This window comes from Chiroxiphia lanceolata, chromosome 4, assembly GCF_009829145.1.
Source record: "Chiroxiphia lanceolata isolate bChiLan1 chromosome 4, bChiLan1.pri, whole genome shotgun sequence".
NCBI classification, from domain to species: Eukaryota; Metazoa; Chordata; class Aves; order Passeriformes; family Pipridae; genus Chiroxiphia; species Chiroxiphia lanceolata.
Genome location: NC_045640.1, coordinates 36,395,124 through 36,409,559, shown reverse-complemented (window position 1 = coordinate 36,409,559; position 14,436 = coordinate 36,395,124).

The following is a 14,436-nucleotide window of genomic DNA, read 5'->3' as shown; positions in this document are numbered from 1 at the left end:
GGTGAGTAGTATGCAGGGGAGTTTTCTTACTGATTTTTTAATCAGATCCAGCAAGCCACCTGTTTCTCTTCTTGACCATTGGTTTTCTCAGGTTCTTTCACCCACTCATCTAGCCACACACTCCTGAGACTGATAAATATTTACATGAATCTTCTGTTGAAGTTTACCTCTCTGCTGTGTGTTCAAGTTTGTTCACTTTGGTTTGATTCTCATGATCTGTGGTTTGTACCTCTTTCTATATATTCTCTTCAGCTCTGCTGTACAGGCAGAGAATATGACAGCTTTGTAGACTCTACAGTTAGTGCCAGTAGTTGCTTGCCTTTTGTTAAAGTCCCCCATGCAGCAAGGACTAAGCTAGCAAACTAAGTTAGTACTGGAACTAATCAGCAGGCAGTATGGTGAGAAAGGAAAAGATTGTGAGATACTGATCTCTCAGGAATATCAAAACTTATGTACTAACCTAAGGAACAATGATAATTAGTCCTTCTCTTGTCCATTTCCTTTCTAGGTCAGAAAAAGCTGATTTCTTAAGCAAGAGGGAGTGGAAAAGAAGTCCAATAGAATTTATGGAGAAGTGACGCAAACATGAGGGATATAGGAAATGGGTTTTCCTCATTACTAAAGATGTGTTGTAGTTTGTTAGCCTGCCATTTCTTTCCTTCCACAGGCACAGTAAAAAGATTCTTTTTAATATGTAAAGAAACAGAGATTTCTTTGAGATTCAGATTAATAATTTATTTCCAATCTTATCAAATAATTAAGTTAAAAATTATTGTCTCACTTTTAAAGTTGGAATACTGAGATTTATGGAAAGTAAAGCATAATTCAGTGTTTAAGAAATATATCACTAAAAGGCAATTTGATTGATCTAAATCTCTTCAGTCTTAAAATAGAGGATAGGATTTCAGCTGTTCAATAACTCTAATAAGCAAATAAAAACCACTTAAAAAGATTCTGAGATTTTTGTAGGTCATTCAAAATGTCTGCTATTTTGTCCTTTTATAACTTTGAAACTTCTGAGGGGGTTGTAGTTTCCTGTTGTTGTTTTGGCTTAGAAACAAGTAAAATGAATTTTCTTAATTGCTTTAAAACTGAGAAGCTGCTTCTTTCCTCCAAATTATTTACTTTACTGAGCAGTCCTTCTTTACCTCTCCTCACATGCGTTGCTTCAGGAAAGACATATTTATTATCAAGTGTCACTATAAGATTTCAGAAACTCCACATTTCCATAAGAATTCTGTGACTTGCTAATTGTGAGCATGCGTGGATATTGGTTCCTTGACCAGGAATTCGTGAAAGTCCATTAACTTTCAAGTACATTCTGAAGTTTTGAAGTTTTACCTCTAAGATCATGGAAAGTTTAGAAGCATTTCTACTGTTAATTTTTAACGAAGACTCAAGTTCTTAATTTCTTTATTGTTTCTGAAAATTTTTACAAAATGTTTTCATTTAACTACTATACTGTAGTATATTGTACTTTTGATATCATACAGAAATTTACTTCATTTAATATCATAAAGACACCAAAGGTAATTCATGTAAGCACAGAAAAAAGCATATAGACATAAAAATACATGTCCCTGTCTTTTGTTGTGTACTCCTGTGATGCTGAGATATGGATCCAAATTCTGGGGTTCAGGTGTCATTTTTATTTACAGAGGGATAACTTCATGCTGAGTACTTAAGCCACAAGATCTTTGCAAGACTACAGGACTACTTGCAAAGGTTTATTTTCCTCTCTTGAGTCTCCTTAATCCCATTCTGGAGTATAAATACTTCCATAATCCCTTACTTTTGAGTGAAGATGTCATTATCAAAGATGTCAGTTTTTCACTAATCCTCATTCTGAGTGGACACACTGCTGCATAAACAAGATTCTTTTAACCTGGCTAACAAGAGATATTCGTGTCCAGCAACTGCCTCTGCTCTTCCATGGTCTTTATTTCCAAAGTGCCAGGAACCAACAGACTGCTGAGAATCATTTAAGCTTTTTCTTTTTTTTTTTTCCCCTTAGTCTTTATTTATGAGAACACACTAGAAATATATAAGGAATTAAAGCTTTGAAGAGAGATTTTTTATTCATGCAGAAAGGACCCTGTAAAAAGTACAATTGCAGAAGATGACAAAGAATAAAACTTAGCTCTTAAAAGTGCCACATCTTTCTAAGACTCTTGTTTTCAACTGTTGTTGTGGGCTTTTGAATCAATATACAACTTTTGAACTTGCTTTTAGCTGAAAGCTATTTCAAGGGTCCTCTTTTCAATCAGCATCCTACAAAGGTAGAAGTGTTTACTTTTTTCTTGCATTGTTGTATTTTAAGAAGAGAAACCCAATTCTAAAACTTGAATGAAAGACAAACCCTTATCTTTTAGCACTTGCACAATAGATGCTTATACAAAACTCAGATGATTGACTTTTTAATGTTAAAAGATGACATTAACCATGCCAAGACACACAGAGAAAGCCATTCTATTTGGGTCTCACTACATCAGTTTGATACTAGCAAAGCTCAATTTTTTTTTTGTTCTTGGAGGCTCAAGACACCTTTTTTCCCACCTAGTTCTTTAATTTTGTGTACTGTGATAAACCAGTTTGAAATTAAACTAATATTCTATTTCTGGAAGCTCTTAGAACTGAGATAGTTGTATTTTAATGCTATTTGCTAACCAGTTAATTGCCAATTAAAGTTGGATAATTTTTTCCTTTGTATGTCTTATATCACCATGTAAGGAAATACAGATAAATAAAGCAATGACAATTCAAGACTAGAAAACTACTTTCTTCATTTCAAGTATATGGCATCATCATAACATCTTCCTAACTGCTCTTGAGTGTTCTCATTTGATTCTTTACTTTTTTCTTAAAAGAGAAGCCCTCCAATGTCATTCATAATTCAGTTTTGGTTCTTGCTTTCTTTGGTCAAATGAACTGATCAACTGCCATAAAATTTCCATTCTTATAAAAGAAACATTTGTACATAACCATTTTGAATGATGTTTTAAGATAGTACAACTTACATGTCATGTCCTAGAGAAAATACCTATTTCATGCTCAGCACTTAAATGTGCCATTTCACTGTAGCTTTGCTAAATACAGTAATATTTTAACAGGATTTACTGTAAGTGGATCACTGTTAATCTGAATATTATTACCAATAAGAAGTCAGATAGTAAACCATCCTTAAGGAATCGTACAAAAATCCTGTCCTTTAGTTGTACTATTTATACAGTAAAATTATTTATAATATTACACTATTTATAATAGTACTAATAGTACTATTGCAGATCCTGCACAAGAGCTGACTTGTGCACCCCATCAAAATACCCACTTATTAAATGCTGTCTTTCATCTCTCAAAGCCTTGAAAGTGCTCCAGTGGGGTAAACTAATCCTGGTAAAGTGCCATGTTTTCCTAGTAGTTAATGGGAGGGACAGATTTCAGGACCAAAAGATCCTTAGGAAGGAGTCTGAAACTTTGGGTGAGCAAGAATCATACTCTTGTACACAGTTTTCAAACGTGAACAGATGGTGTGATATTGGATATGCCTAGCTTAGGAAGTGCTGTGAAGATAACTTGTGCTCTAAATGGAATGCTAGTTAACAGGGATGTAAACAGAAAAATTAGTAGGAAGGTAAGGTGTCAGGAAAATACTGTATTTCACTGATACTGCTCCTTACAGAAACCTTGTGCCACTAGATTTATTTTGTGTGTTGCCTTTTTATGTTTAGCAACAGTTCATTTCACCACATCAGTAAGTTTGTGCTGCCATTATGCTATCAAACATCGAATTAGTGCTCTACTGAAGCACTTAAAGCGTAGCACTACTGCAAGATGCACTGTTTTCTGGTGATGAGTTTTATAAAGCAGCCTTACAAGCCTCTGTGATAGCATTTGTCTTTGCATCTTGAGTATAAGACTAAAGAGATTTGATGCACTGTGTCTTGTTGCGTCTGATTCTGTCAGTGTATGGCTTTGTGTGGCTCAAAGTGATATGATGTGATGTGAGCTGCAATGCATCAAAGAGACTCAAAGTTTCTTTCGCATCCTGAATAATGATAGAAACTTTTGCTACAAAACTAATGTCATGTAACGCTACATATGCAATGGAATAATATTGCAGAAGAATTACAATGCCTAGGTATGGGAAGGATGAAATGGATACTGGGAAAGGGTGAAATCTGCTTCTTGGATACATATAGCAATTTAAAAAGAACTCATAAGATAATGAGCATCTAACATCTCTAGAAAATTCTTGTATATGAGCAATGGTACCTTTTCCAAAAGCACCTTGTTGAGAGTTTAAAAGTTAACAAAAAAAGAAAGATTACAAATAAGTTTTGGATCTTTTGCTGGAAAACCTACAAGCTTGTAAACTCATTTAAAGGCAAGTAGGTATTTGTGGGAGAGAGAAATAATCCTCTGTGTTTGTGGGAGAGAGAGAGGAATGGGGGGGCAGGGTGGGGAGCAGAGGGAGAGTGAGATACGTATTGAGACAGACAACTGAATGATTACTGGGATAAATACCTGTAATTTCAAGTTGTCCTGCACAAGAACCATGCATCCTAGATCTTTAAGATACCTAAACAGATTCTAGATGTTACAGGAAATATGTTGAGATGACTCATTCATAGACAACTAGTTCCTAAAACAATTTGATATGCCTGAATTAGAAGATGTCTTCTAAACTTCAAGTTTCCCTTTTTCATTTCCCCATCTCTGAAATAAGCATAATAGTGTGCTACCTCACGAGATGTGATGAAATGAACATGTGATCAGAACTCCAGTATCTCAGAAATTAAAGCCACATGGATAACAAGATATGTCCATCATGCAAATGTTTTTGGAACATCAAAAGGCAGCAATTCTGTAAATCTTACACACAGGTTAGAAGGCTTATTTGAAAATCTTTGCTATAAAAAGGCAGCTTATTGTGGAATACATTGAGAGCTAATGGTGGCTGCTACCAAGAAAATATTTGATCCAAAATCCGTCACTGTCTTATTAATGCCATCAGGTGTTCCAGATACTGTGTTTCAAGCACAGTGCAAATACCTTTTAAAACAGAGAAGGAAGCAGCTAGGATTTTGGACGTATGGCAAATCAGTAGTAAATAGAAGGATATGCCTATTAAAAGGGACACATGGTCTAGGGAGGGAGTCATGATTAAGTCCTGAGAGGAAGCATTGAAATGGGACTTCTAGAAAACAGAGATGAAGGGTAAATAATTTTTGGGGATCTTTTTGCTTCTACTAAACAGAAAAAAAGACCCTAATGTATATTTTTGTCATAAATAGAGCCAGTAGTAAACTTGATATAAATTATTGATTTCTCCTAATAGTAACAATACCTCTTGAAGGAAGATACACATCTTTGTCAGCTCTTTAGTTGTACAAATGTAACAATGTTTTACTGAACTACATTTTTTCAATTTTAGATTACAGCACACAACAAATAATTGCTAATTAAAAAAAAAAATGTGAGTTATCTTCCTACAAGCCTGAGAAGGGAAAGAAATTATAGTATTTGACTGTGAAGTCCATATACATACATGCATACATTCTGAAAAAATCATCAATCACCTTGTGAACAAGTGAGCTGTGTGAACAAGTTGTTAATTTTTCCACACAAGGCAAAACATTTTTCCATAATTTTTAATGGGTTAGAAGGTAATACTTACCAGCATACAAGCTAGAAATATTGAAAAGCTTTTCTTATAAAATATGTTTTGCATCTGTACTGTAGCAATTAGAATTTTAAATGGAAGATAAGACAAAGAATTTTACAAGCGAGATATCGGTAAAGGATGAAATTTACAATTCTTGTTCCTAGACAGAGAAGTTAATGACTTTCCTTATACTGGTTGTGGAAACTTAACTAGATCTCTTCCACCTTTCATCATTCTCTCTGCAGGAATAATATCAATGAAAATTCCAACCCTGTGATACGGCAATTCTGCACTTTTTTTAAACTGGTCTTATTGGTGCTGTAGGTAGACAGAAAGGAAAATTCGGGTTACTTGAAAGTGGTGTTGAAACGTGATTTAAACAGGCACTGCTGAACCCAGCTTTTAGCTGTGGCTTGGTTTTGTCACTACTCATGTTGAAATCATCTGTTCTGTGTCTGTTTATTGTAGTATCAGACATATTACTACATACAACTCACAGAAAAATAAAAAAGTGGGTATAGTTTCCTCTGTAATCAGACAGCAGAACATATTGTTCCTTTTCCACTTTATTCTCTCAGTGTAAGTACCTTGAACTAGAATAGAATAAATGTGAGTACTGAAACAAAAACAGGATATCTTTTCTGATATATAAAAAATATCCTGGTATACCTTAGTGCCGTTCTTGGAAATAAGATCAAAAATTAATATATTTTTCTTAGATGGGTGGAATGATTTGTTTTCTCAGAAAGTACTTTTATTCATGGCAGAAGATAAATAAAGGAAAAAACTAGATATCCAAACAAATAAAAATGTAATCTTTGAGTGAGATGTAAGACATGATGATACTGGGATCCATGTGTTTCTTTCCTTGATCTCCTATATCACAAAACCTACCTAACATATAGACTTCCAAGAACTCTTCTATCACCTTACACTGTTACAGAGAACAGGATTCAGATAGATACAGATACAGAAATTCAGCAGTCACTGAGAAGGTAAAAGTTATGAAAATGAGCCTACTCAGAGGAATAACAACACCCATACTGCCTTTTAGAACGAAAAATAGCTTTTTGAAATTTATGAAGCAATGTTTTATGATGGGAAGGAAGTAAAATGGTGATTTATATTCTACTAATCAGGAACAACAAAGTCAGCTGTTGACACTTGGTTATCAGATGCATATGCAGCATACATCAATTTTTTTTTTTTACATTTGTGCTCACATTTTCTATAGTTTCAATTTATTGAACTATTTTGGGGCCCTGTATAGAACTGAACCTCAGGAAAATAAATATAATAATATATGGAACTTCTTATCTTCAGTATGCATCTCATCATTCTCCCACCCCTTCAGATATGAAGCAGATCCACTATTTCCACTCATTATTTCAGTCTTGTAAAGGCTTTTGAGTGTCAGGTTGATTCATTAGCCTTTGTTTTTTTGTTTTTCTATTTGTTTCTCTAGGTCACTCCTACTCTGGTCACCTCCCATTTCATTACTCATGACATAAGTTATTCTTAAACTATATTGTTCTAAAATATTTTTCACCCTGACATTTTAAAAGCATGTCTTAAATCTGTCCAGTGTGATACTCAATAAATTTTCAATATAGTTAATAAATATCAACTGTGAGATTCAAACAACACCTTTTTGTGATTCAGTTAGGAATGAATAAGAAATTCATAGGATTATAAATTATAAAAGGAGAAAAATGGGAAACCAATACAAATCTGACCATGCTGACTGATTAGCAACTCTTGAATTCTTCATTTTATTACCTGCTTTAAAGTGTTTTCCTCTCTGATATAATTATTTTAACAATTTATTCTTTGTTCTTTATTCCAGTAACATCCTACCAATTAACTCTTCTAAAGGCAGCAGAGATGTCAAGACTAGCACTGACATAAGTGAAAGCAAAAGTGAACCTTTAGGTTCACAGAAAATACACATTCTACTTGTATTTCTCTCTGCTGTTGAGAGGGCTAGACATTCCTATCAAAAGGACTTACTATTCTGGTAATCATATATATAAACAAAGACGAGACATAAAGTTTCATAACAGGTACAGTATTGAGCTGAAGTCAATTTAAGAAGCAACCCTGGGTGCATGTTTTCCTGCAGTATTCAGACATACAGAAAATACATTCTTTCATCAGGGTTTTTCTCTAGTATTTCATGTTCATTTTCACCACCATCAGTATATCATTCATGGCTACATTCAGCAGCATGCTCTCAGCGTTGTTTTATATGCACTTCATTTATGTTTGCCATGACTTTTTTTTAAGGACATTTCTAAGAACACTTTTATAAACTCTGTGCAGGTCATTATTCATCTTTGTTATATGGATGGCTTGCTAGTTACTTGGCAGCCTATACGTGATTTATTAGATGAATGTATGATGTCTAGAGCACCAGTTTTTCAAACTTGTCTGAATTGGAAGTGATTTTGAAACTGCGATGTATATTGATTTGATTATTGTTTTGTAAATATTTTCTTGCTTAATAGAGAGAGAACAGAATGCCCCTCCTGAAGTGTAACTACTTGAGGGAAAGGGTTTCTGTTAGTCATCAAATAGGACACATAAATCAGTATTATTGAATACAAAATCTATGGCTTGATTTAAAAAAATGTAGACTTGAAGCTTTCTTTTTTAGCTGAGTATTTGAAGACCAAATGGATTTTTATTTATTTTCGCTTTTTATATTCTTTTTCATCTCTGAAAATTCTGATTTTTGCATATTTGTATCACTTTCTTCCTCGTATTTGACAGTAGATGAATTATATATACAGAGTTTTCACTGATAAAAGGATAGTTATTAATAGGAAGTGTGCTCTTGCTGTAGTGTGTACTTTAGGTGAATTAAAGTCTGGGTATCCCTTTGCTTATTTTTCCTTTACTTCCCTGTCTTTGAATAATATTCATACTGTAAAACAATGATAATAAACTGATTACCACATGTTAATACAAGATAGTTCCCTGTCTCATAGACTTAAATAATGGGGTTTGTTATTTTTTTTTCTACTCCCCTTTTTTGACCCATGTCTGTCTTTTTCCTTCTGTCCTAGGACATCTCACTTCTCAAAGTTTTGGAAACATGGATCCAGTCTTGGAATAGTCCTTAATGGATGAACTTAATAAAATGTCAAAAATATCTTTTCATGTGGTCTTATACAATAGAGTAACATTAAAATCATTTCACTGATTCATTGTTTAAAGTTCCATTACATTAAAATTTTGAAACTATTTTCTTTACTTTCTTGGTCGGTGGGTACCTAAAAGAAGGATTTTTGCGGTCAAAGGTAGGGTAAGTCACCTTATACTGCTCATTGGCTCACTTAAACTTCAGAACAGAATTCTGTCTTGAAAATTTTGCAGGACTCAATTTTCCAAACCAGGTCATAATCTTACAGAAATAGTCAGGTCTGTGCTCATCTATCTCCTACATTGACATACCAAATTGTATAATATCTACAGAAGTTCATAAAATTTTCGTACTTTTCATTTTCTAACATTTTCTGTTTGCGTTTGTTGCTGGGTCATCTTAACCTTTCTCTGTCTAAGCAAAAAGGTTCTGTCCATTGCCCTGTTGTAGCTTTGTCCTCTGAAAATAAAATCCACTGCTTTATTTTTCAGAAAACCATTCCAGAAAGTTCATTTGTGAAATGAATAGTGAAAAGGTATTGATATTTGAAATCTAAGGAAGTTTAGATTTAGAAGTCAAAGGAGGGATCAATTTACTATTTTTCATGTCCTATCACATTTATGCTTCTCTGGTTGGATCAGGAGGTGATATCAGACAGTAGTGTGATCTTATCTTTATCTGCTTTTCCTGGATTTATCAGCATTAGGCTTTGCTTGGGATATTGTCACAAATAATGATTTTCCAGATTAGTCCTTTGTGCTTACTTTTCAGCATGAGGTTTTCAGGAACATGTAATTGTGTATATGAGCTTCTTAAGTAGTTTTGTAATAGTCTATGATTAGCTGTTTTAGTTAATTTTCTACTTGAAGTTGCATAAGTTTTTTTCTCAGTTCTAGAGAATAAGTTATTCATTTGGGTTTTCATTTGTTTGTTTGTTTGTTTGTTTTCTTGAAAAATAGATGCTTTTAGAATCAGAAAATGCAGTGTGTTGTATGTTTTATGACATTTCTTTGAACCTTACTTCTGAAGCATCATAGTTTAGCATTAGTGTTCTGACAAGTACTGTTATAGTGCTTAAAGTACGTCATTTTATAATGTTGACTTTCAACTTGTTGGATCTCTTCCTACACTGCTAACTCACACTGAGAGCTATCCCAAGGATTTACAGCATTCTGAGAAATGGCTGCATGTTCTGAAAAGTGACACAGCTGTCAATATGCAGCACATGGTAATACACAAACTTCAGAAAAAAGAGAAAGGTGTGAAATAACTGGTATGAACCCAAGTTGTCATATCTCTCACACCTGCAAGGCATTAGCAAGACTTAGAAGCACTTTCAGAGGGATACTGAGATTAACAGGAGACAGTGCTCCAAAGAGTTTGAGATTTTAGTTCCAAGGTGTTTGGACAAGGGATAGAAAAAGGACAGATGTGTTCTTTCAACTTCTGTAATCAGAGTTCTCTGAGGGCAAAGTTGGTAAGAATCATATGGAAGAGTACTTGTGGCCTACGCAGAAGTACTGTGTTGAACTACAGCTTACTAGGATGCAAAAAGAAGGGAAGTACACTAATTTTTTGGGATTTATTTTAGATAGGATTTTTCCAATTTTCTGTTCTACGGTTAGGAATTCATAAAACAACACTAGGTTCTTCAAAAAAACTATAGGTTCTTCAGAAGATGGTTTTTGTTCTTGTTGTTATTGTTGTTGTTTTGTTTGGTTTGTTTTTTTTTGTTTTGTTTTTTTTCTTGTCTCAGAGTTCTGATAACAGATCAAAATCAAGATCGCATTACTCTTTATGACTACTTGAAAAGAGGTTGCATCAAAGTGGAGGTTGGTCTCTTCTCCCAAGTAATAAGCAACAGGACAAAAGGAAATGACCTCAAGTTTCCCAAGGGAAGTTCAGATTAGATATAAGGAAAAATTTCTTCACTAAAAGTGTAGTCAAACATTGGAACAATTGCCCAGAGAAGCTGTTGAGCTGCCGTCCCTGGAGGTAATTAAAAGATGTGTAGATGTAGTGCTTAGGTACATGGTTTAGTGGTGAACATGACAGTGCTGGGTTAACAACTGGACTCAATGATTTAGGGGTATTTTCCAACCTAAAGAACTACATGATTTTTTGATTCTAATAAGAGCTTATCTCTTCAACTATCGTATATCTGAAGTCAAATGTCAGATTTGTTATTGTGGAGAGGTTAAACACGTGGCAGGGCACTTACCTAGATGCGTACATACAACATGGGAGAATCCTCTCAAAAAAACCACTTTCAAACCCTCTCCTCTTCCTGTCACAAAGGAGTGTCCATGTCCTGTTCTCCATGAGCTATCAATATGCCAGGGGGTAGTATCATAAAGAACATGGATTTTGGATTTGCCTACCTATTCCTGCACAAGGTAAAAAAATACGTAATTTCACAGAGCAGCACTACTGCCACTTTGCTGCAATGCCTTTTATGTCCCATGAATACTTTGCCTGCTTTGAACCCTCAGCTGGAACTGAACCCTTTTCCTTGAGAGGCTGTCGTCTGAGGACGACTATAACATTGGTTATAGTTGCTCTATGGATGTGGTCTTTCTGGACTTCAGCAAAGCCTTTGATACCATCTCCCACAGCGTACTCCTCCAAAAGCTGGCACCCCAAGGCTTGGACACGGGCACTCTGTGCTGGGTTAGGAATTGGCTGGAGGGTCAGGCTCAGAGAGTGGCAGTGAATGGTGCTGCATCCAATTGGCGGCCGGTCACTAGTGGTGTCCCTCAGGGATCAGTGTTGGGCCCAGTTCTGTTTAATATCCTTATTGATGATCTGGATGAGGGAATCGAGTCCACCAACAGCAAATTTGCAGATGATACCAAGTCAAGGCAGGGAGTGTTGATCTGCTGAAAGGCAGAAGGGCTCTTCAGAGGGACCTGGACAGACTGGAGAGCTGGTCTGATCCCAATGGGATGAGGTTCAACAAGGTCAAGTGCAGGGTCCTGCACTTTGGCCACAACAACCCCCTTCAGCACTACAGGCTCGGACAGAGTGGCTGGAGAGCAGCCAGGCGGAAAGGGACCTGGGAGTTTAGATTGACAAACTGAACACGAGCCAGTAGTGTGCCCAGGTGGCCAAGAAGGCCAATGGCATCCTGGCCTGGATCAGGAACAGTGTGGCCAGCAGGTCCAAGGAAGTGATTCTTCCCCTGTACTCAGTGCTGGTGAGGCCACACCTCGAGTACTGTGTCCGGTTCTGGGCCCCTCAGTTTAGGAAGGACATTGAGGTGCTGGAGCGGATCCAGAGAAGAGCAACAAGGCTGGTGAAGGGACTCAAGTCCTGTGAGGAGAGGCTGAGGGAGCTGGGGCTGTTCAGCCTGGAGAAGAGGAGGCTCAGGGGAGACCTCATCACTCTCTACAACTACCTGAAAGGAGGTTGTAGCCAGGTGGGGGTTGGTCTCTTCTCCCAGGCAACCAGCAGTAGGACAAGAGGGCATGGTCTTAAGCTCTGCCAAGGGAAGTTTAGATTGGATATTAGGAAGGAATTTTTTATGGAGAGAGTAATCTGGCATTGGAATGGGCTGCCCAGGGAGGTGGTGGATTTACCATCCCTGGAGGTTTTTAAGATGAGACTGGATATGGCACTTAGTGCCATGGTGTAGTAACCACAGCGATGTTGCATCAAGGGTTGGACTTGATGATCTCAGAGGTCTTTTCCACCCCGTTTGATTCTATGATTCTTTAATTAAGGTTTTCAGAAAAACTTGTGGATGTAAAAGAGCACACAAGTTCAACTGGATGCTGCTCCTCCAGAGGACTCCAAAATAAAGCACTGTTAGGCTCAAGTGGGAAGAGAATCACTTAAGAAAAATGAGCTCATAGACTCATTTTACATGTCAGTAAGAGATAGAGCCACATAATTCAGAGTTCCCCATCAGATGTGGACATGGTGTAATAAGCATTTCTAAAAAATTAGAGGACATTAAGAAAAGTGCTTTCTTTTGCAGCATGACTTTGAGGGCAAATAAGGATGCAATATGGAGATATGGAGGGGTGCCAAGTCTGTTAGAGTACTGTTGGAAGAAACTAGGGCTGAGCCAATTTTATCCAGCCCTGACTTACTTGTGTATGTTCTACATATGTCCTAAAAGGATGAAAATAAAAAGAAAGTTAGTTTTCACTTTTTTTCTCTTACCCAAAGTTCAGGTTTTCTTAGAAAGACACTTCATGCATGCTAATCAATATACAGACTATATACTACTATTTTGGACAGTCAGGGATTAGGGCTCAAGTGTGACATAAGAACAAGCTATTACAATAGTACAGGGTCTGTGAACTGTCCTTTGAATAAAGCCTGATTTAATAATATGCTTGTGCACATTGTGAAAGCAGAGCCTAGATGTGTAGGTCAAAGAACAGCACTTAAATGTTGGGACACATCTCTGAATTAAAACCACCTCACTTTTCTCAGTATCCATTGTGGCTCTGTTTTCCTCACGGTAACTCTAAGATATTTGGATTGAACCATCTGGGAATATAGAGCATGCGTGAATGCACATAAAAGCAGTTTCTAAAATAAAGGTTACTGCTTTTCCAAATATTTTCCTATTTTTTTTTGGTCTAATGTAACATGGTATTTCCAGGTAAAGAATACTTTAAATTTATGTGGAAAGTGAAGGACAAAAGGCAGGATAACTTAGATGGGTTGTATATCAGTTCCTTAAAAAGATAGAAACTTGTTTTAGATACCCTGCTCACTAAAGCAGCTTTACTTTCAACAAAAAAATATTGGGGTGGATGGTAGGTTGATGTAAAAAGGCATACCTTTCTTGACCTCAATATTTTTCCCCAGATAAATAATTTTCTTTCTATTTCTTATTATTTTAAGTGTTATTTCCCCTAGAAAAGGACTAAAATATTTCCTCAAGAAAAGAATAAGATATGATGCACAATCTTTCACATATTTCCTTCTACACTATTGTCTTGTGCACTAGTCTTGGGGAAAAGCCATCTGTGTTTTATGATTATTCTGGTAGCATTAATAAAATGTTCACACAGTGTTCTTACTACCTGAGTACACAGTACAACTATTGCTAGTTCTTTTGTTTAAAACATTCCACAATATATACTCCACTTGCAACTAGAAATTCATCCTTTGCTATCACAGTTTCATGTATAAGATTATCACTATATCTAACTACACTTTACTTAGAATAAAAAATTTCTATTTTAGTTTATATAATGATTAAAAAAATTGGCTTTCATAATATAGAAAAGATACTTTCATCAATGACTAGGTCTGCTGCCTTTTACTTTCATTGACTTACCTTAAAAATGCTTATATGATTTTTCATGGAATAAGGAAGTATGAGGTGTGAAAACAGAAGGCAGGAGCTGATGGAAATATTTATAGAAGATTTAAGCTTTATTCTCTCTCCAAATCCATATTTTTTTTTTCTAAAAGTAGGATGCATTGTTCCATTAAGATTGTCCAATGAACAAACATGTCAAGTAATGGCATCTACTAAGACATGAATATAAACTCCCATCCTGTCTTACTATTGTACTCTTCTTCTTTAACTTGATTTTTGCTAGTAATCTGGTCAAGGTATGTAGACATTTCTTTTCTCCGATAACTTTTTTTTCTTTGTAAG